This window comes from Lissotriton vulgaris, chromosome 9 (genome assembly GCF_964263255.1).
Source record: "Lissotriton vulgaris chromosome 9, aLisVul1.2, whole genome shotgun sequence".
Taxonomy (NCBI): domain Eukaryota; kingdom Metazoa; phylum Chordata; class Amphibia; order Caudata; family Salamandridae; genus Lissotriton; species Lissotriton vulgaris.
This window is the reverse complement of record NC_141697.1, coordinates 347,929,037-347,951,761: the sequence shown is the minus strand read 5'-3', so window position 1 is coordinate 347,951,761 and position 22,725 is coordinate 347,929,037. Positions and strand designations below refer to the sequence as shown.

Sequence of the window (22,725 nt, the reverse complement as noted above, 5' to 3'; positions counted from 1 at the left end):
TATGATATATTTTACTTGCTGTGAATGAAAAGTTGCCTAAGATTTTGTATGCACTGGATAGGATTATCCCGGACTTAGGAACCACATTTGTTAGCAGGGGAACCCCTTTACATTTGCATCATAGTCGGAAATAGCAGCAGCAAGTTCTCGTGCCCAGAAAGACTAATATGAAACGGTGCTCAGAAAAAATCATGGTGAAAATGGACATAATCCCTGCATACATTAGGATGAGAAAATTCTATGCAACATGTCTGAGCAGCCTCAGCAGAAATAAAATCCACCAATACAACTTAGGGATCTGGAGTGGTCTAAGACCAATATCTTGAGCCTCCCTAACTGAATTGTTCATCCAGTAAACTAATGACAAGAGATTCATGAATGGTTTGTAACAAATGCCTTTTAGAGCAAAATCACTACATCTTCAGATTAAGGTATGTACATTCGACACCCTATATTCTGCAGTCATGGGCAAACATCCCTCAATTCACAACTGTCCTAAGAGGTAAAACATCTTAATAAATTCAGTTGTACACCACAAACCAAGATTATAAACAGTCTTACAAATGCTTTACAGAAAAATAAACAATGGCCAAAGTAAACTATGCACTGTACAATGAATAATGGAGGTAACTTTTCTGTAGTGAACACGGCAAACTTGATTGTTTTGTTCAATCTAAGGAATTAATCGAGTACTCAGGATGTTAAAACAGTTTCAGAAAATTTTGTTGGCACAGTCATCAAAAATACTTTATTAGACAATCAAGTTCGTTAAAGTGCCAGGTGCCATAAAAAGATTAAACAGTCATTACATAATTTTAGCCATGATATTCTAAAAATTAATCGGTGAAAACCATCTTCTCAATCATACAGGTTCACTCAATTCATGTAGACAAGTTGTTTTAGAGCGTGTTTTGAAAAAAAAAATTGTGCTGTGTAAAATATACATCTTTGATAACATACGACTATCACTGTCGGTAATAAAATTGCAGCGCATCTCAAGGTAAACATGACATGATAGTCAATGCGCGTTTCTAATTGCAGCCATATAATTTAAGCACATCATTATTAAACAGAATAAAAAATTTAGAAATCGAGATACATAAATGAGACAATTATTTATATTTTCTCTGCGTGTTTTTGTGTTAGCAGTGTGGTTACTAAAAACCTGTGGTCTGAATAAAACAAGTTATCTATAACAAACTTCTTAGCTGGATAATTTGTAACTAACTCTTAAAGCTCGCCCTGAAATGCTGCGGCCTTTAAAATGATACATTTTTTCCTTAATGATTTGTCGATGTCCAAAATGTTTTCAATTTGGAACTCGCCTGCGGCTAAGCATGGTTCAAGAGATACTAAACAGCCACTGGTAGTGACCGTGCCCCCTCTTTACTCAACAGATGCAGGAGAAATCTTATGCGCTCCAACTTGTTGGCACAGTCGCACAACCTTTTTCACATTAACAATGTCTATCAAATTGACAGACAGATGAAAAGGAAATTTAGGTTTAAGATGTTGGGTAAATGGAGAAAACACGTTACCAGATGGTGTTGTTGAGAGAGACAGGGAAGGGGGGTGGGGGGGGGGGGGGGGTGTAAGAGACTCTTACTTTGACGAAACTTTAACAGGGTCATTAGCTGTAAATAGTCTTGGTAACCAGGATGAAATGACAGGTGGATGAGGTCACAAAAAACGATGGGGGGGGGGGGGAAACATCACAGGTACAGTTCAAAAATGCAATGTTTCCCAGGTAATATGGGCTTAGCCTAAGAAAATAATATAAAAAATAAAAAGGCACATATTTTAAATTTGAGTAGAGTGTCTCGGGCATGAGCTATTGTACCCAACCACATCAAACCTTGGGGGAACTCTCTGGGAAGACCTAAAGACAACTCTCTAAACTCTAGATGCACCTTAATGACTTAGCGTAACTAGAGACAAAACGGAGGTAGTGACCAGGAATACCAAACTAAACATCACTCCAGAAAGACTGTTAGCCTACCCATTTTAGGCAACCACCAGCATAAGTAATACAAGTGTGAAATCGAGGTGGTTCTCCTTAACCCTCCGCAATCTTTCAATGCACAGACAAATCAGGCAACATTCACCCAAATCCTCTCTAAAAGACTGCATCCAGCTGGTTATCTATTGCTAAATAAAACAAATCCATACTATTTCGAACTATCCCCAACTCCCCACTAAAGGTTTCCAGAAACTATAGCCAAGACAAAAGAAATACACAAACAAAACGGCATCATTTCTTTGGGCTGTGTAAGAGTGTGTATCCAACTTCAGAACTGAATTTGCTTATCTATCCACAGAGCACCAGATACAACCCCGAATCCACCTGCTAACTTGGAAGGCTATCAATGAAAAAACTCAGGCCATCGCCCTTTCGACCAACTTGCCACACCTTCAGAGCTCCAGCGCCAACATAAACCGCGCATATCAAAAAACTGATGGTGCAGATATTCTGACAGATCACTGATAGAGGCAAGAACTAAACTAGGAGATGATTTCCCCGAAAACCAGGGCAAATCAACATCCTCCAAATCGAGAGTGAACATGATGTTGAGCATTACAATAAACACAACCGAAATAATACTACATTTGTTTTCAGAATATATAAACCCTTGACCTTGTTGGAGGGATAAAAACAAACTTTCCAGTGGCATACATCTACATCCTCTTGGGGAAAGCAGTTATGTTAATGTACTGACAGCTAGTGTAGGAACATCTTGAAATTTGATGGCTGTCTAATGAATTTGAAATCCCATAGTAATGCACATCATATTTGTAAAGGACAAAAACAAAGTTACCTCTGGAAGACAATGTACATAAGTGTTCCTTTTCTTCAGCAAAGTACTTACTTTTCAATTCAATTCAAAGATAGCTTTATTCGGTATTTGGCAAACACCATATAAGCAAACACTACAAAATACAATCAAAAACAACATTTGACACTTAGGTATTAAAAAAGGAAATCACTGCAACAAATTCCTCTTCGTTACACTTGTCAATCAATTAATCTAGTCTTGAGAACCATAAAACCATTTCATAAAAACATTTGGTACAAAAGTGAATTCATTAGATTATTAAAACGGTTGAGGTAAATATAGCATATTTATGTATTATGTGGTGTTATTAGGCACAGAATAATACTCCAACAAACCCTCAGCCTTCTAATCACTTCTCATGGTTCCTCTACATTTTATAATGAACGACAAACATTTTATCACCACTACAATAGTGAGCTCATCTTGGAGCAAATACAATCTATGGAGGGCAGTTTTACAACTTCTCAAACCCCACAGCTTTAATAGTGGCAACAGGTGTTTTTTCCTCCCCCACTGATAATACTTGCAAAAAAGGATACAATGTATATTTGACTGGGTGGCTACTCCGTCACACGGACATTTCATCAGTTTCCCAGACCAATCATTTGGGACAGGGAACGTTATTAGCCTGAAAAAAGAATCCGTCCTCAATCGTGCTAAAAGCATTCTATGATAACATGAAAAATTTGGCGCCAAATAAGGATGAAGGCCATGGTCATGGAGGATCTGGCGATGGGCTATGATGGTAGACTTATTCCCATCTAGATAATATCTCCTCTCCTCCAGTAGACCAAGGCATGTCTCTTTTAATACTTTTTTTAACATTTGGGCACATGAGGTTGGGTTTGAAAAGAATTCTGGTTGGCCGATGGAATTCAGAAATTTTTTAACATAGGCCAGCCATGGCTGATTGGCGCCGTTAGCTTGCTGCAGGCAATCATGAATTACTTCCCTATTAAAGGTCGTGTCCTCGCATGTCCAAATCTTGTGCCACAACATGACTGGCGCTATCTTTATCAGATCGCTAATATGGGATCTGTCAAGTTCATTGTGGCATATAGTAGTAGATGTGGAACGCGGGACTCCTAAAAGATACCTCAGGAAAGCATTCTCCACCCTTTGGATTTCAGAGCTATCTGCAAGTCCCCAGATCCCCGCCCCATAGACAGCTGTAGACACACATTTTGCTGCATAAATCTTAAGTAGTGTGTCTACCGGTTTCCCGCCAAGTTTTTTAGCAAATTGCTTGACCGCCCCTATTGAGCGGGCAAAGGCCAAGTTCCGGGAGGTAATCGCTGTAGACCATGTCCCCCTATTATTAAAAATAATACCCAAATAAGAAAAGGTTTTAGACATTGCTATCTTTGAATCGTTAACAAAGGTTTTGCAGTCAGGAACTTTTTTTTTGGAGGTACATGACATCGTGAAAGTTTTCCCCACGTTTATTTTTAGGCCTCTAGAGCTCATGAAGGTTGCAAAGCCCATTAGTGCCTTTTGGAGTCCCCGCTGAGTGCGGGCCATGATCACCGCATCATCGGCGTATAACAATAGTGGGACTGCGAGACCATTTATCTTGGGGTAGTCCACCTCCAGATCATTCAAGAAAGCTGCTACCTCGTTGATGTACAGGTTGAATAAAAATGGCGCAAGTATGCAGCCTTGGCGAACACCTTTTGCTATTGGAAATTTTCTAGTTTGCTCGCCATTTTTGCCAAATCTCACCGTGGCGCCTGCGTCTCTATACAACTCCTGGATAAAACTTAAGATGTTTTTATCTATCCCCATTGTGGTCAGGGTTTTCCACAGTATTCCATGATCCAAACAATCGAACGCCGAGGTTAAGTCAACGAATGTAAGGAACAGGTTCCCTTTTTTTGAACCAATGTATTTATTCATTATGAGGGACAGGTTTAAACCCTGCTCTATGGTTCCCAAACCCGACTTAAAACCATATTGGAATTTTGAAAGTATCCCATTGCTCTTGGACCAGGTTTGTAATTTGGTTAGCAACACCCTGCCTGCTACTTTCATTAGGTTGTCTAACAGGGAGATGGGGCGGTAACATTTTGGGTCTTGTCTGTCCCCTTTTTTAAATATTGGGATGACTATTGCTTCATTCCATGTGTGGGGGAAACCTAGTTTAGTGTAAGCATTCAGTACATTTGCTAGTAAGGGGGCCCAAAGATCTACGTTCCCTTTAAACAAATCAATGGGGACTCCATCAGGTCCCGGGGCCTTTAAACTAGCGCTCTGGCAAATCGCTTGTTCCAGGTCTGCAGGGGTAAACATTACTTTTAATGGGAAATTTCCCTGAAACTGTGAAAGAACCTCTCGCCCCGCATCCACCTCATCTTGTGGGGTCAAAGCAAGTGATTCTTTCTTATAGAGGGAGGTAAAATAATTGACCCAGACATCTTCTGATATGCCTATTTCCAGGGAGTCTACCTTCCTATCCAGAAAGAAGGGGGCATTAATTTCTTTCCAGAACGACGTGTTGTCCCTTAGGGCGCTTGCCTTTATCAGGGCTTCCCACGCTGCGTTTTTGAGTGCTTTCTTTCTGGTCAGGAGGGTCAGCTTGTAAGCTTGTCTAGCCTCCTTAACTCGGCCGCTATCCCTAGGGACGGTCTTTAAAGCCTGTAAAAGGACTTTGTGTGCATTAGTACAGGCTCGATTGAACCAGCCATGTAATCTCGTGTCATCCCCTACCTTTAATTTTTTAGTTAACTTGGCGTTTATTGTGGCTTTAATCCCTTCATACGCCTGTATTAATAGCTCGGGGTTGGTGCTTGGTTCCAAACAGGTGGCAAATTGTCTAGATTCTTTCTGCACCAGATCTTTCAGAAAGTTTGTGGGTTCAATTTTTGCCCATTTAATGGCGTAGCCATTTTTTCTGGCCAGCGCCACTGAACGACCATGCAGTATATTCATAGTACTTATTTTTTGGGTCCCCGATTTCCCTAGACTAAGGGAGGTGCTAATAGGAAAATGGTCGCTTATTGCTAGATCCTCCGTATCAAAACCCCCCACCCAGCCTTGATTCCTGTTGGAGACTAAAATAAAGTCAATTACAGTGCCTGCCCCATGGCCAAAAAAAGTTGTCTGAAACGCTACGGGTGGCTGACAAAGCTCATTTGCAAAGGCCAAATCCCATTCATGCATGAATTGATTTAACAAGTTGCCCCCTATGGAGTGTTCAAAATGCGTAGTAGGGTCCCCTTTTAAGTCAAAGATGCCACAGTTTTTTGTTTGACTATAGGGGCATAGGTGACAATTAAAATCCCCTGCTATAAGTAAGCAATCTGCCGCCTGCCCACCTCTCTTTAACAGTGAGTCCAATTCCACTATTAAGGTTTTAACCTCAACTTTTGGCGCGTTATTATAAAGGTTGATCAGGAAAAAGGAGCGCCCATTTGATTTAATAAACAGGCCTTGTAATAAGCTCCCTACGCCTGCTTTTGGTCCGCTTGCCTCATGCATACTCTGTTCTACGTTACAGAGGTTAGAAGTAAAAATACACAGTCCCCCAGAGCCTCTGCCTCGGTTGCCCTGGATCGAGGGAACATAAAAAGTGCTAAAACCCTCGATATGGGTCTCATCTAAGTCCCAGCACTCCTGTAGGCAGATTTTGTCCTGCCTTTCCATAAAAGTTAGGAATAGCTGGTCCCGCACTTTTTTAGCCAGCCCAGCAATGTTCCACGATGTTATTTTTAGCGAACCTTTCCCCTCATTGGTTGGACTGGATTCTTCCTGACTAGTTAGTGAGACAATGCCCACGGGCAGGGCTCCAATCTCATTTTCAATTTGAGTCTTAGTCTTGTCTACTGTGCTCAGATGTGAATGCATGCTGGTGGTTTCGGTTGTGGACTCAAGTCCGCTCTCCTTCAGTGGCTTACTAGGTTTTTCTATTAGATGCTGGCCTGACAAGTTTCCACCACCCGTGTCATGCTCTAATGTAATCTCTGTCATCATGGGATTAGTGTTTTCTACCTGGGGAGAGACATCATAGATCTTTAGTTGGGGGGCTGGGACTTCTGATACCCCTGTAGTGACCTTTATTGGTCAATCGACCATGTCTACGCAGTCATATCTGTTGCTTGTGGGAACCCCCCCCCCCCCAATAATCAGGATTTGGGTTGCCTCTACTATGGTACCAGGGGCGAGAATCCCAGCCTCTGTTCCAGTAATTATTGTTGTTCCTATTTCTGCTACTATTAGTGTACCCCACCTGTGTCCAAGGCCAGTCTTGGACTTCATCCCAACCAGTTGTATTCTCATAATTGGGAATATTTAACGGTGGATAAAAGAAGGAAAGACGCTGTACGTCCACCCCCCCCCCCTTTTTTCGAGCGCTGGCCACGAAGAGATATAGTCAACCATGGCAGGATCGTCGCAATTGACTATAACACAGTCACCCTGTAAGCTTTTTTTCGTGTCCCCAATCCAAAACACTCTTCTGACTGAATTTATTCTGCTAAGATGCGATGGCTGTATAGGTCTGTTTTGGCTTAGCCATTGCAGAACTTTGTTCCTTAGTGACCACGGGGGCTCATCCGAGCCATCTGGCAGTTCCGACACCCCTGTTAGGACAACAGTGTACGGGGTAGCCTCAGGTGGGAGATGAAACGGCCGCCTGAACCTAGTGCCCGTCCTCTGTTTTCCCTGAGATTGGAAGGACTGGGTTTTTTGTGATTTATGTGACGTCTCCTTAAGATTGGCTAGCTGAGTGTTTAAGGCCACTAGGGCTGGGGTAGGTTGCGCATTGTCGCTGGTGATATCGGATTGGCCCTTCCCCTCTGCAATTAGGGGTTTAGGGGTATTTTGTGAGTTTTGTTTGACACTTTTAGTAGTCTGGGTGTTTCCTTCTTTATCTTGTGCACGGGGCTTTGGACACACAGCTGGTAAGGTAAGTGGTTGAGCCGGTTTAGCCGGTTTACTTGGCTGTTTGGTTTTCCCCTCCCCCGTATCTAGGGTACTCAATGACTTCTGAGTAAATGCAGGAGTATTTAATTTAGCAAGTTGTTTTTCGATTATCCTTATACTTTTTTCCAAGGGTTTCAGATGGTGTTTTAACAGTTCCCCCATGCTATTTGTAAGAAAGTCATGTAGTGTCACACATGTGGTGCATGGTTTGTGTATACCGCCTACTGCACCTAGAGCATCTAAGTTCCCCAGTGGCGCAGTGTTCTGTGGGGGCATGTTAGGGATCACACTATTGGTGGGTGGTGGGGTTTGGAGCACTACAATGTTATTACTATTCTTATTCAGGTTGCAAGGGTTCACACAATTAGGTGGAGCCGATGTGATCTCATGTGTAATCAACCCCTTGCTTAACCTCTTAGGTATGGCACCCTCCCTTTCCCCCGTGGAGTTAGGTTCTAATGCCATGTCTTGATTTTGTAGGAGTTGTAAGTCCGGTGTTTTTTCCAGATCCTCCACAGAATCAGATCCTAATGACAATTGTGTTGCTGACAGGTCCACAGTATTTGGAACTGTGTGAACTAGTGCACTTGCTTGATTCAACAGGGGAGTGATCGGACCCTTATGAGTTGGAGTTTGTGCTAAGGCCAAGGGGCCCATTGACGATCTTTTTCTGGCAATCTCCAGTTCGTGAGACACCCGTCGATCTATCAATTGGATGGTATTATCAATAGCTGCATTGGCCTTATTTAGAAATAAGTCAAGTGGTCCAGTTATGTCAGTAGTTTTATCTGTCTTTTTGCTTCTAGTAGCTCTAGTCATGATCGGACGCTATGCGTCTCAGACGTAAAAGATGATAGGGCACGAGCAGACAGGTCTCACTATTGACTATTGACTAGGATGTAAGACCCCACAATTTTTTATCATAACAGAACTACAAATGGGTAGGAAAAACACAAATACCGTGGCCCAGTCCAGTCTCTCACAGTCTGGAACGGGCTGAAACGGGCCCGCCCTTGGCCCGGGCTTCGCCTCGCGCTTCTCCCCGCGCGCGTCCCGCGTTGCGTGTGAGGGTGTTCAGTTTAAAGGGAAGTTCACGCACGGGGGCGTTGCCGCCGGGGGAAGAGGCACCAGGTGGTAGAAGCTAAGGCTTCTGGTCCTCGCAGTCCCCCGGTGCAGGCAGCCAGCAAGTTGGGGTCAAGCGCTCGCTGGGAGCAGTCTAGCAATCCGTCGACCACGGACAAGCTCCCACCAGCGGCGCGACCTCACAGTTATCTGCTGAGAACAGGGCAATTATCTCCGTTGAGAAACAAATGATCCTTGGCAGGGAGACTCCAGAAACAGCGTGTGTGCGCGGAGCGGGTGTCGCGAAAAGTAAGTAGGCGGCAGGTAGGGGGCGTTGCCGCCGGGGGAAGAGGCACCAGGTGGTAGAAGCTAAGGCTTCTGGTCCTCGCAGTCCCCCGGTGCAGGCAGCCAGCAAGTTGGGGTCAAGCGCTCGCTGGGAGCAGTCTAGCAATCCGTCGACCACGGACAAGCTCCCACCAGCGGCGCGACCTCACAGTTATCTGCTGAGAACAGGGCAATTATCTCCGTTGAGAAACAAATGATCCTTGGCAGGGAGACTCCAGAAACAGCGTGTGTGAGCGGCACCCGCGGAGCGGGTGTCGCGAAAAGTAAGTAGGCGGCAGGTAGGGGACGTTGCCGCCGGGGGAAGAGGCACCAGGTGGTAGAAGCTAAGGCTTCTGGTCCTCGCAGTCCCCCGGTGCAGGCAGCCAGCAAGTTGGGGTCAAGCGCTCGCTGGGAGCAGTCTAGCAATCCGTCGACCACGGACAAGCTCCCACCAGCGGCGCGACCTCACAGTTATCTGCTGAGAACAGGGCAATTATCTCCGTTGAGAAACAAATGATCCTTGGCAGGGAGACTCCAGAAACAGCGTGTGTGAGCGGCACCCGCGGAGCGGGTGTCGCGAAAAGTAAGTAGGCGGCAGGTAGGGGGCGTTGCCGCCGGGGGAAGAGGCACCAGGTGGTAGAAGCTAAGGCTTCTGGTCCTTGCAGTCCCCCGGTGCAGGCAGCCAGCAAGTTGGGGTCAAGCGCTCGCTGGGAGCAGTCTAGCAATCCGTCGACCACGGACAAGCTCCCACCAGCGGCGCGACCTCACAGTTATCTGCTGAGAACAGGGCAATTATCTCCGTTGAGAAACAAATGATCCTTGGCAGGGAGACTCCAGAAACAGCGTGTGTGAGCGGCCTCTTTTTACTCACTTACAACATGAATTATAACTGAAATTAATGTCCCTAGGAAGAAAAGATTCAAAGTTGAGGATTACCGGTAAGTAACCTAGAGATGTGTTAAAATTAATTACCAGGAAAAGTACACAGATTGACAACTGGCTCAAAAATGTTATCTGGAAAAGTGTGGTTTCAGATTTTCATTGTGGAATCCTTTCCAGATAATATATCTATCAAGGAGACTTGTTTTTTACTTTCCCAACATAAAAGGCAATAGAGTATAGTACAAGGTATCGAACACTGGCTGTGCACCGATCCAGCGTACAGTGCCACCACACTTTACATGAAAGAGCCCGTTTGCCACATTACAAAACTGAGGCATTCTGTCCCTTCGATTCAGCAGAACCTGCATCTTTGTTGAATACAAAATGTAAGGAAAACCCTAAATTTTACATGAAACCACTCAAAAAAGAGTGGAAATACATGGCTTTAAAGTTTCTATTTCTAATTTCATCATCAAGTCTTTTATAGAAGCCGAGAAATATGAAAAGCACAATTACAGACTGATCAAGCGAAGATGATCGCACAACTGCCACCTTGCAAGTGTCACTATAATAGCTGTGCTTGGCAACATGCTACTAAAATGAAATTCTAATAGAATCTCATTGCTGTCTTAAGGACTTAAGTATGATTCCAAACTAGAGGAAAGTGAACGTTTTTATGTTGGTTAAATCTAGGGAAAGTTCTATTTCAGAAGAGTTATAGGGTTGAGTAGGATTTTGTTCTGCATTGTACTGTAACGTCCCCAAATTCTCAGATAACTGATCAGAAAAAACACATGTATTCCTAGGTTCTCTATTAAAGGCCAGTGCCAAAAGTAATCGGAGGAAACTACATTTGCACTGGGCATTTATGTTATCATAGTGTACACAAATGTCTTTCCTCAAGTTACCATACTGTAAAGGTCTGGCTTGACAGTACAGTGATTTCTAGACATATTGTTACAAATTCTTTAATATGTACATTAAGTGGTCTGTGGTTCCAGGCAGAGTTAAGATGAATGCATCATCTCATACTATCGGCTAGTTACTTAACCTTTTCAACCTGCCATTAATTGTTTCCACTGGAATGGTTGAGGGATTATTTTTTTGACATCTGAAAAGTATACTCAGTCATCAAGCTGCTGGTCATCTTTAATTCTTTATCTCTTATATGCACTCTCAACAAAAAGGAATACTTTTTTCGTACACCATTGGCAAAGCCAATAGCACACACTTTAATGTGATATACTGCATTTGGGCATGCAACAAATATAGTAGGCATTTGTTAATGCCTCCAGGTGTGCTGGCGCTTTAAAGCTAGGCATATTTGCTTTGCCAATGCTGGGTCTAGTTGTGCACTGTGTTATCGGGGAGTGGGGGGGGGGGGGCAGTGAGCAGAAAAATTTAGCCCACAAAATAAGCGTTCAAGGATAAATGGGCAGTGTGCTAAAAATTAGCGCCAAAAAAAAAGACTTACAACCATTTTCAGCAGTCACACAGATTGTTAAGTAGCACTACAGTTTGTCTTCACATTTTTTCATTACAGGACTAGTGCTGTGTTTCACAATAGTTTCCAAATGTTACCTATTTACCTAAAAAGGTTCAATAAGTTGTAACATTAATTTATATTAAATACAATAACATACTATTAAAGTTACAAGACTTAACTTTACAAGTGATAAAAACGTTTCTTAATTAAGAGAGGGTAGTAAGTAAATAAAGACTGACGTATCCTGTATTATATTCAATAGACTGGTCGTGAAGGACATCTCTGTCACATTTTGCAGTTAGAAGCAATTTTATAACCTAATCTTCAAATATGGTACTGGATCACGACTTTAACGCTCAATGTCTTTGCAATCATTAACACAGTTGGCAATTCAGTGTTAAATCCATAGAAAAAGTTGAAATTATGGACTGTCAACCAAGCTATTTTTTGTTGTCGTTTGGTCTCCCTAACAGACAAAGCCTCCTTTAAAATTTGCAACCGGTATCTTTCATATCTGTGAACGGAAGGAAAAACTGGCACAAACAATTTTACCAAGAGCACTGCGAGCGCAGTAATGGGAAATAAGAATGACAATTAATGCATATGCTAAATACAATGTGGAAAACGCAAGATTCTGTGCATTACACACTAACATGAGGAAATATATGTTTTCCTCGAACCTAGCATCTGAACTACCTAGTTCCCAAACGAGTAAAACAATCTAAGCACATTGTTTGTCAGGCAAATTACACCTCTAAGAATAGCAATTGACTGCGTGGAAAATAAATTCGCAAATTTACTCAACTAGTCCGGTTCTGGAAGGGAAACCCTTTTTTGCAGCAAACATTCTTTCGTTTTATTCTCTATACTGCAAACGTCACAAAACGCATATCAGCTATGTAGGCTAAGTGCAGAATCTACTTTTAACTAAGTAGGTCCATTATTTAAGCACAAAAAAAAAATCTCATTCCTTAAATCACCAATGATTGAAAATAAATAGTCTATAAAAACACATGGCTGTGGCGTACAGATGTTGCTGCTATTGTTCCTGTAAAACCGATTCACCTTAAATATGGGAATACAGAGAAATGTTACGTTCAAGCTTAGAGGTAAGCACACTCCATGTATCTCCCTGAAGAGATTAACAGGCTGCAACCCGGCCATAAAAACCCCAAACCACAATTCATAAAATATTTTGGAATCAAAGAACACTACTTTTGGCAATAAAACATACAACATAGCTCCTGTTTAGTACCCAAAACTCCCCCTCTTCTGTCCCTCCTACCGCCCCTCATTCACCTTTGTCCGCTACGACTAAGATCCTGTTTCATGGGGACGACCAACGTCCCTTTACTTCTCAACTGTACCAATAACACTCATCACCTGAACCCTCTAACGACCAATCATAGACCACTAATAGTTCAACCCCTCCTCGACTGGACTTCAGCTCCATTTTCTCCGGCTGCAGTACCACAAAAAAACTCCTCAGGTACCAACACTTGTTCTCACTTAATCTGTAAGTTATCCACAACTATTCTGGATCAGAAATATTACTTTATCCTTCCATTTACTGGATCTGGAAAACTCCTCTATTTAAAAACGTCATCAAGAACTCTCGAACGATCCTTCTCCCACCTGGTGCCCATATTCCCCCATCCTCACTACGACCACCCCACTACCACCTAACACAAACACCTCCTCTTACACACCAGTCTGGCCTCCAAGATGGTCTCACCTACCTTGATCTCAACACTATCAGCACAGACCAGATAAACCATAGATGCATCACAATTCCCTTTCCCAGATCCGTAACACTGCATACCTGTCTCCCCCCATTTATCCCTGAATATAAATGCAAACACAACTAATACACCATTCTCCTCCTTGGAGCCAACCCCATCATCTAACACCCAACACACATCCGTCTAGTACCTGGACTCCCAACACACCTCATCTAGATATTGACCACACCTCTGCCTCCTCACATGCACAACACTCTCGGACTACTCCTTAACCTAAATATGTCACTACAACCATTAACTAAATACCCAACAATACGCCACATACTTGCCAGGTTGCCAATACCAACCCATCGCTCACCTGGACCATCAAAGCGTCACCACACCTACGTTACCCTGTATTTCGCCCAGCCACTCGCCCTGTTTTCAAGTCTCAACTAGCTCCATTAGATCCCCCAAGTCATCCCAACTATGTAAGTGACAAACATTCGCTTGATGACAGAAATGAAAGTGAATATAGAAAAAAAAGAGCCACACACTCCGCCCTCCCCCTAGTCTGAATGGATCCTTATCTCATTCCTCACCGCTCATCTGGAACCCAAATACCACCCGTCCCATTCACTCCCCTTATTTCACTCCATCACCTAAACAAGCAACACTTTCCTACCCCCTTCAAATAAAATCCTGGCCCTGGGAACCACGAATCTTAACCTCGATCCTCAACAGTCTTCAACCCACCTTACCTGCACGCCAAACGTTATTCCCTTCGCCCCTTTCCTCCCCCAGGAATCACACAACTTCTGATCCCACATCTCCCTCAATTGGAACACCCAGACTGGTCCTTTAAGATCCTAACTCGTAACCTCAGTGATCCTAACCTCCCAACCCCGGGATCCTAATTATCACTACTCAACTATGGGGTTAAACAATCCCAAGTCAAGTGACGTGAGGGGGTACAGCTTGAAAGAGTTACGAGAGTTCACATATGCGATATGCCTGCTTCGATTTGCGGAGAAATTAGTTACAATATATCTAATCCCTCCCCCATCCTCCAAGAAGTCGCCAAAGCACAGCTCTCACACCCCTTACTATGAGCTTCTCACCTCATGCAGACACGCTCCTTCTGCGTCCCTGGTCTCGTGACATTGCCTTCCTCTTCCTCGGCCGCAGCCCGTAGGTGCCCCGTCCGATCAGATAGATGCCACAACCCCCACTTCTACCCGCTTCCTCCCTCCGCCATTTTCCCTCTTCCTTCCCTTCCCCCTCAGGGGCTTTTTTTTCACGTTCGACGTCGTAGAATTGCAAGAGCGCACGTCCCTGCGAGAGACGAGCGCGTGCTTGGGGAAGATGAACGCGCACGAACCAGGGGTTTGACGTGCGCGCGACATCCTTTGCCTGTTGACTGAATTGACAGTCTAAACAGAGAAAAAGGACTCTCTGGTTCGCTCGGATTTTGCTGATGTGCGTAAACACAGGTTAGATGAGTTTACGTTACATAAAGAAGTATATAAAGTGTTAGAAACCCCTGATATCAGATTAATCAAAAATAAAAAAATATGTTTATTTTATGTTTTAGCAACCAGTGCCAAATAATAATCTTATTTTATGCATTTATGCATTGACATTTAAAATTGTTTTAAAAGTATGTTCTGATAAATCAAAAGTAGTGTAATCGTTTTATAGGAGTTGTATGGACCGGGATTCATAGTCTTATTTAGTGGGTTGTGGATACTGCTCAATTTTAAAATGGCGCAGAATTCGTTCATATCTATTGAATTGTTACCTTTCTATGTCTTTTTTACCCCTGGGTTTTTTTCGTTTTCGTCCGATGAATTTGGGAGCGACCTCCGAGACAGTCTTACCCACGTACCACTTAGTCTCACGATCTTTTTATTAGAAGATACAAATAGAAAACTGCCGTCCCTAGATCTCAGGGCCTCTCCGCTGACTTTACGCCTCTCAGATAGCTCACAGATGTTGCCTGTTAACCGCTTTGCTAGTGAAAAAATGATAAATAGCTGCCAAGTTTCTGGATTGCTGCAGCTAATGCGTGACATTTCCATGGTGTCAGAGTCACATTCAACTGCAAATGTGTGACACTTTCTCGCGCGTAAATCCAAGCAGTGAAGTGCATGGAACGCAAAAGATATCAGAAATTGTTCTATTGACTATATTGAAACTGCTGCGAACCCCCTGAAATGGAAGGTTAATGCTTGCTTTTTATTGAACACTAAATGAACGGATTTCGGCAGCTTGTCTCCTACAGCATGTAATACAGTTTTAAACAATGGGTGTGTGTACATAGTGCATTTAGTCGCAGACTGTGACTTCGTAGCACAGAGTTCGTAAGACAGAAGTTACTATTTCCAGTACACAAAGCAGGACTGTTGTGTTTGGTACACTAGTGTCCACTACCGGACACCGTACCTATTGTGGTATGGTGTCCCTGCGAGGACACCATACCAGCGGTGAGGTCACCAGCTGACAACTGTCAGATCTGACAGTTACCAGCTGATTGCCGAACTGACTGAGTGTCGCTCCGATGTATGTAGGAGCAAGCGTGCTGGCTAAGAATAAAAGGAATTACTTTACTTTACTCTTGTGGTTCTTTACAATACTGCCGACGAGGATGGGATCTCCTGCTAGAGGGTTCCATACCGCAAACGCATACACAGAGGCATAGCGATCTGAATTCTGCTTCTTTATTCAAGGTCTGACAATACAGGAAACAAATTCGTCTGGCTCCACTGCTGCAACCATAATAAACCGAATGCTCACAGTGGAACCAGACAAAGTAGTACAGTAAAATCTGGAACCAGAACATGTCATACCACTGTATTCCAATATACAAACTACAACAACCCCCTCCTTACAATAACAAGCATTGGCATAGCCAATATGTCTCGCCTTTGGGACCTTATAAGTGTTTAGGCATGCAACAGTTGATGTTGTTGCACCAAGGATATTGTGCTGCATAACTAAATATTTATAAGGTCCCAAAAGCGAGATCTATTGGCTATGCCAATGCTTGTTTCCAGTAAGTATCAGTAGGTGTGATCTGACCAAATGTATCTGAGGATGAAGCTCTTATTGCACCCAGTATGTATTGGGGAGAGGATGTAGCCTTACAGCTAGAGCTGCCGACTTTGGAGCTGAGGAACTGCGTTCGAGCCTTTGCATTGGCTCAACATTCTGTGATTCTGGGCAAATCACTTAATCTCCCCCGCCAACCAAAATAATGAATGTGTCCTTGTGTAATGTAACTGGTGCTCATCTAAAGTCCTTTGGATCAAGTTTGGGCTATATAAATCTGCAACAACAAAAAAACGCAAAAAACATTATTTTATATCTGGGTAACAGGAATTATGGCATATATGGGACATTATTAGTCAGCTAGTAACGTGTGCCGCTGAGGAAACTTGCTCCCTGTGCGAGTGCAGGGCAGCACCTCAGTGGGGCAGGTAGGAAGAGCTGGGCCGATAAATATTTTGGCTTAGAGGCGTCATGAACCCCTGTGTTAGCAGATGAAGTAGGGGTTGTCACTGGACTCCATGGCAAGGAAGAGTGCAAGGACGGGTGGGTGGATGTGGCAAAGAAAAATGGAAGGGTGGATGGGATGATGGATGAGCGAAAGGGTGCTTTGTGGATGGATCTATTTATGAACATAAGCATTGTGGCTGGCTGGAATGGTGGATGGAGGGATAGACGGGGAAAGAGAGAAGAATTGGATGTGTGTGTTAGGATAAATGAACGGAAGAATGAGGGAATGAATTGATGGTTTAAGGGATGATGAACGGGAAGAGGATGTGGCCTAACGGTTAGAGCTGTCGACCTTGAAGCTGGAGAACCAGGTTCGAGTCCGGGCAGGAACGCTCAGCATCCTGTGATTCTGGGCAAAGTGAACGTGTCCGTCTGTAACTCAACTGGTGCTCGTATAAAGCCTCTGATACCTTCGGGTCGAGTTTGCGCCATATAAAACCCTCAAAAAACATGTATACAGTGTTAGCTGTAAAGATGAAGGAAACCTTTCCAGGATGACTCTGGCTTGTTTATTTTACCTACTCCCACGTTCTTAGGAGTTTGGTTCCAAGGGGGGGGGGGTTACATTTCTGGCAACAGCCTTGCATGGACTTTCATAATTGAGTAATTTGTTGTTAGCTGGAAGTTAAACACTGTGCAAATGGTCACTATTTGAAAGTTCATCTACTCGACTCTCAGGTTTAGTGGCACCATGGCTCACAGAGACAGTGGTCTCCAAGAGCCGAGAGAGAGATAAGGCTCCTGTGGTGCAGACCAGTTGCGCCCCTCAGCCACTTGTGTTGTTGGGAGAGCCTGGGGTCACGGTTGCCCCCATAGCTTCAGCAGCAGCGCTGGAGCACAGAGCCTGAGCCAGCCAGTACTGGTCCTGTGTGCGCTGCACCTTGTTGCTTGACAGAGACAGGCAGAGAGGCTTCTGCCGCTGAGACAAACCAGAGGGTACAGTGGGGAGGCAGCGAGTGGAGGCCGTCACAGGTCGTGACCTGCCACACCAGGAATGGGAGTGGTAACAGGAGCAGCAGTGTGAGTGAGAATGTGGAGTGGAGGGCACATGTAGGTTACAGAGAGTTAAGGTTTGGCTTATCGAAGGAACCCCTCGTGGAGAGAGCTGAGCCACCGGGGGTATCCAGTGGCATATTCCGAGCTGACACAAACACTTTTATGTACCTACCCAACAACAGCCACTCCAGGGTAAAATTACGCAGTTATTCGCATTGTAAATTAAAATGTTGAAAACAAATTCGGATCCACCGTCCTCATGCGCACCCCTCATCGACGACGTCGCCTCAGTCACACAATATCATCAACCTTCCAAGGTGCACACCTACCTCATCGACGCCACCTTTTCAGAGACCCCCAGAATAATCAGTGCCTCTCCAAGTACACATCACCTCAATAACAACGCCTCATGGATACATAGTATCTCCCCGCCTCCTCAGGTACACACAACTGACACTAGCTTCCTCGGGAACGCACACAATTAACACCGCCACCACTCTCCGAGAGTTTCCCGGGGCACACACCATCCCTCGCCCGTCTCGTCGGTGCCCACCTGCAGCATAGAAATGCGCTTGGATGCTTGCAGCAACAACTTTAGGACTGAAGTCCCAAGTTCACACTCACTTTGTAAAATGTTCACCAACAAGGCTCTGGTGAAAAGTGTGAGTAAAGGGGGCCCACTTGCTTGTTGGTGCGTCTCCCAGGCCGCATGGAGGGGGTCTGCTTTCTGTCGGGAGTCTGTGCACGCGACATCTACGCTGAGACTAATTGGTCTGTATGTAGTCTCTTCCCTCCCCAAACTATTTCGGTGTCACACATTTTACCTAAGTAACCAGCATCGCGACCTTAACCTGACTTAACCTACATGGTTTGTGGTGTGGGATGTGAAATTGCATAGAATTTCCTTTTCTGAAGCAAGGGAGGAGTGGTGCAATACATGTACTTTCTGTTTCTATTCCAGCACAAAGGCAGTGGTGAAAGTGCAGTGGGTTGGAGTTTGTCACTGGAGCAATCTTCAAATGCTGCTCTCCTGTTCCAAGCGCCACAAACGCCTCCTCCATTGTCCTCTCAATGCAGGGTGCCCACCGTGCTCTTCCCTCCTCTGCTTGCACGAGCAGTACTACACAAGGAGCAGTCTGCAGGGTGCTATTTCAGTATCAGAAAGGCCTACATGAAATCAAGGCATTTATTCAACACTCGAAACTTGACTGTTGGAGGTACCCGTACGAAACCTATGTGTGGCTTAACGGCTAGAGCGACCGACTGTGGAACTGAGGACCCAGGCTCGAATCTGGCGGGAGACTTAAACATCCCGGGATTCTGGACACATCACTTAATGTGTGTGTCTGTCTGGAATGCAAGTGGTGATCATGTAAAGCGCTCTGATACCTGCTGGTTGAGTTTGCGCTTTATGAAACAGGCAAACAACACCCTTTATCCTGCACCAAAAAATGTCCGCAGTTAGTGACTGGTACAGAATTCAGTAAAATGTTGGCTAAAGTCGATGATTAAATGTCCTCTAGCGCCACCAAGTGTTATGAGAGCAGAACTTCTACCCCTCAAAGGAACAATAATACATGTCACAACAGAGATTGTCTAGACCAATACAACATCTTCACCAAAAGTTGTGTGCGTGCACGCACGCTAGAAGCAGGGGGGAGGAGAGGGGCCTGCGCGATATACTTGCAGGAGCGATAATTGCTACCATATGGTGGCGCTCGCTCCCACAAGTAAATCGCCTCACGTGCACGCGTTGCCATTGAAGGCAATGGAACGCATGCACGTGTTTGGCTGAAAAGCCATGGCGATGGAAAAAGGTCTGCCATTGCATCGCATGCGCGCTGTATAGGAGAGACCTAAAACAAGCATTTGCAATGCAATAGGTCTCGCATTAGGAAAGTTTGAGCTATTGGTATTGTAAATGACACATTTTTTATTTATGTGTTGGTTTTGAAAATAGCGAAATTAATAGCTTTGTCATTTACAATGCCAATAGTTATAACTTTTGCAAATGTGACACCTATAGCATTTGTAATGCAATATGTGTTGTATTTACGTGACTTACATGTACTGATATGAAAAATAACAATGGCTTTTATTTATTTTTAATAATTAATACTTAAATAAAAGTTATTGTAATTTATAATGGCAATAGCTTAAACATTTGTAAATAACTATTGTGAAGATTATGTTCAGTGTATTTTATTGTGATGAAAATCCAAGAACAGAAGTGAAATATTAACATATTTTTGTGACATTTGTAATAAAGCTTGAAACATTGAGAGAACATATTTGAACCAGTTGTTGTTGAATGGTTGCACAGATTGAATTCTGTGGTGGCGCTGAGTGATGTTGTGGTGGCGAACGAGTGATGCTGTGGCGTTCAGTAATGCTGTGGTAGCACATAGTGATGTTGTGGTACCCCTGATTGATGCTGTATGCTATGTTTTGTTTTGCTATCCTATGTTTTGTTTTGTTATGCTATGCTATGCTGTGTTTTGTTATGCTTTGCTATGTTTTGCTATGCTATGTAATGCTATGCTATGTTTTGTTGTGTTGTCTTTTATTATGCTAAGCTTTGTTTTGCTATGCTATGTTTTGTTATGCTATGCTATGTTTTGTGGTGTATGCTATGCTATGTTTTGCTATGATATGTTTTGTTTTGCTATGCTATGTTTTGTTGTGTTTTGTTAAGCTATGCTATGTTTTGTTGTGTTTTGCTATGTTTTGTTATGCTATGTGTTGTTGCATTTTGTTATGCTATGTTTTGTTATGTTATGCTATGTTTTGTTATGCTACGCTATGTTTTGTTTTGCTATCCTATGCTTTGTTTTGTTATGCTATGCTATGTTTAGTTTTGCTATCCTATGTTTTGTTTTGTTATGCTATGCTATGTTTTGTTGTGTTTTGTTATGCTATGCTTTGTTATGCTATGCTATGCTTTGTTATGTTATGCTATGTTTTTATGCTATGTTTTGTTGTGTTTTATTATGCTATGCTTTGTTTTGCTATGCTATGTTTTGCTATGCTATGTTATGCTATGCTTGTTATGCTATGCTATGCTTTGTTATGCTATGTTTTGTTATGCTATGCTAAGCTTTGTTTTGTTATGCTATGCTGTTTTGTTGTGTTTTGCTATGCTATATGTTTTGTTATACTATGCTTTGCTATGCTATGTTTTGTAATGCTATGCTATGTTTTGTTGGGTTTTGTTATGCTATGCTGTGTTTTGTTATGCTATGCTATGTTTTGTTGTGTTTTGCTATGTTTTGTTATGCTATGCTTTGTTTTGTTATGTCATGCTATGTTTTGTAATGTTATGCTATGTTTTGATATGCTATGTTGTGTTGTGTTTTGTTATGCTATGCTGTTTTGTTATACTATGCTATGTTTTGTTTTGCTATGCTTTATGTTATGCTATGCTTTGTTTTGTTATGCTATGTTTTGTATGTTCTGCTATGTTTTGTTGTGTTTTGTTATGCTATGCTATGTTTTGTTCTGCTATGTTTTGTTCTGCTATGTTTTGTTGTGTTTTGTTATGCTATGCTATGTTTTGTTATACTATGCTATGTTTTGTTTTGCTATGCTTTGTTATGCTATGCTTTGTTTTGTTATGCTATGTTTTGTTATGCTATGCTATGTTTTGTTGTGTTTTGTTATGCTATGCTGTGCTATGTTGTGTTGTGTTTTGCTATGCTATGTTATGTTTTGTTATGCTAAGCTATGTCTTGTTTTGCTTTCCTATGCTTAGTTTTGTTATTCTATGCTCTTTTGCTATCCTATGCTTTTGTTTGTTATGCTATGCTATGTTATGCTGTGTTTTGTTATGCTATGCTATGTTTTGTTATGGAATGCTTTGTTTTGCTGTGTTTTGCTATGCTATGCTTTGTTATGCTATGCTATGTTGTGTTATGCTATGCTTTGTTTTGTTGTGTTTCATTATGCTATGCTTTGTTTTGCTATTCTATGTTTTGTTATGCTATGATATGCTTTGTAATGCTATGCTGTTTTGTTATGCTATGCTATGTTTTGTTGTGTTTTATTATGCTATGCTTTGTTTTTCTATGCTATGTTTTGTTATGCTATGCTTTCTTATGCTACGTTTTGTTATGCTTTGCTTTGTTTTGTTATGCTTTGCTATGTTTTGTGATGCTATGCTATGTTTTGTTGGGTTTTGTTATGCTATGCTATGCTTTGTTATGCTATTTTTTGTTATGCTATGCTATGTTTTGTTGTGCTATGTGATGTTTTGTGGTGTTTTGTTATGCTATGTTTTTTGTGTTTAGTTATGCTATACTGTGTTTTGTTATGCTATGCTATGTTTTGTTAGGCTATGCTATGTTTTGTTTTGCTATGCTATGTTTTGCTATCCTGGTGTGTGGTGTAGTTGTGTGTGTGGTTGTGTGTGTGTGTGGTTGTGTGTGTGTGAGGTTGTGTGTGTGAGGTTGTGTGTGTGGGGGGTTGTGTGTGGGTTTGTGTGTGTGGGGGGTTTGTGTGTGTGTGTGGGGTTGTGTGTGTGTGGGGGGTTTTGCGTGTGTGTGCGGTTTTGTGTATGTGGGTGTGTGTTTGTGTGTGTGGGGGGTTGTGTGTGTGGGGAGGTGTGTGAGGGGGCAGTGTGTGAGGGGGCAGTGTGTGAGTGGTCTGTGTGTGAGTGGTCTGTGTGTGAGTGGTCTGTGTGTGAGTGGTCTGTGTGTGAGTGGGCAGTGTGTGAGTGAGCAGTGTGTGAGTGGACAGTGTGTGAGTGGTTTTGTGTGTAAGTGGTCTGTGTGTGAGTGGGCAGTTTGTGAGTGGGCAGTGTGAGAGTGGTTTTGTGTGGGTGTGTGGGGTTGTGTGTGAGTGTGGGTTATGTGTGTGTGTGGGGGGTTGTGTGTGTGGGTGGTTGTGTGTGTGTGTGTGTGTGTGGGGTTGTGTGTGGGGTTGTGTGTATGTGGGGTTGTGGGGT

General features: G+C 43.1%; 1 protein-coding gene across 1 annotated transcript in view; it reads right to left on the bottom strand.

Moving 5' to 3' along the window:
- Positions 1–14,550, bottom strand: part of BTBD7 (BTB domain containing 7) — a 420,230-nt gene extending 405,680 nt beyond the window's left edge. Inside the window, exon 1 of the mRNA XM_086937712.1 lies at positions 14,351–14,550. The gene's annotated coding sequence lies outside the window, so the exon portion shown is untranslated. The remainder of the gene's footprint in view (positions 1–14,350) is intronic.
- Between the last annotated feature and the right edge of the window lie 8,175 nt (positions 14,551–22,725).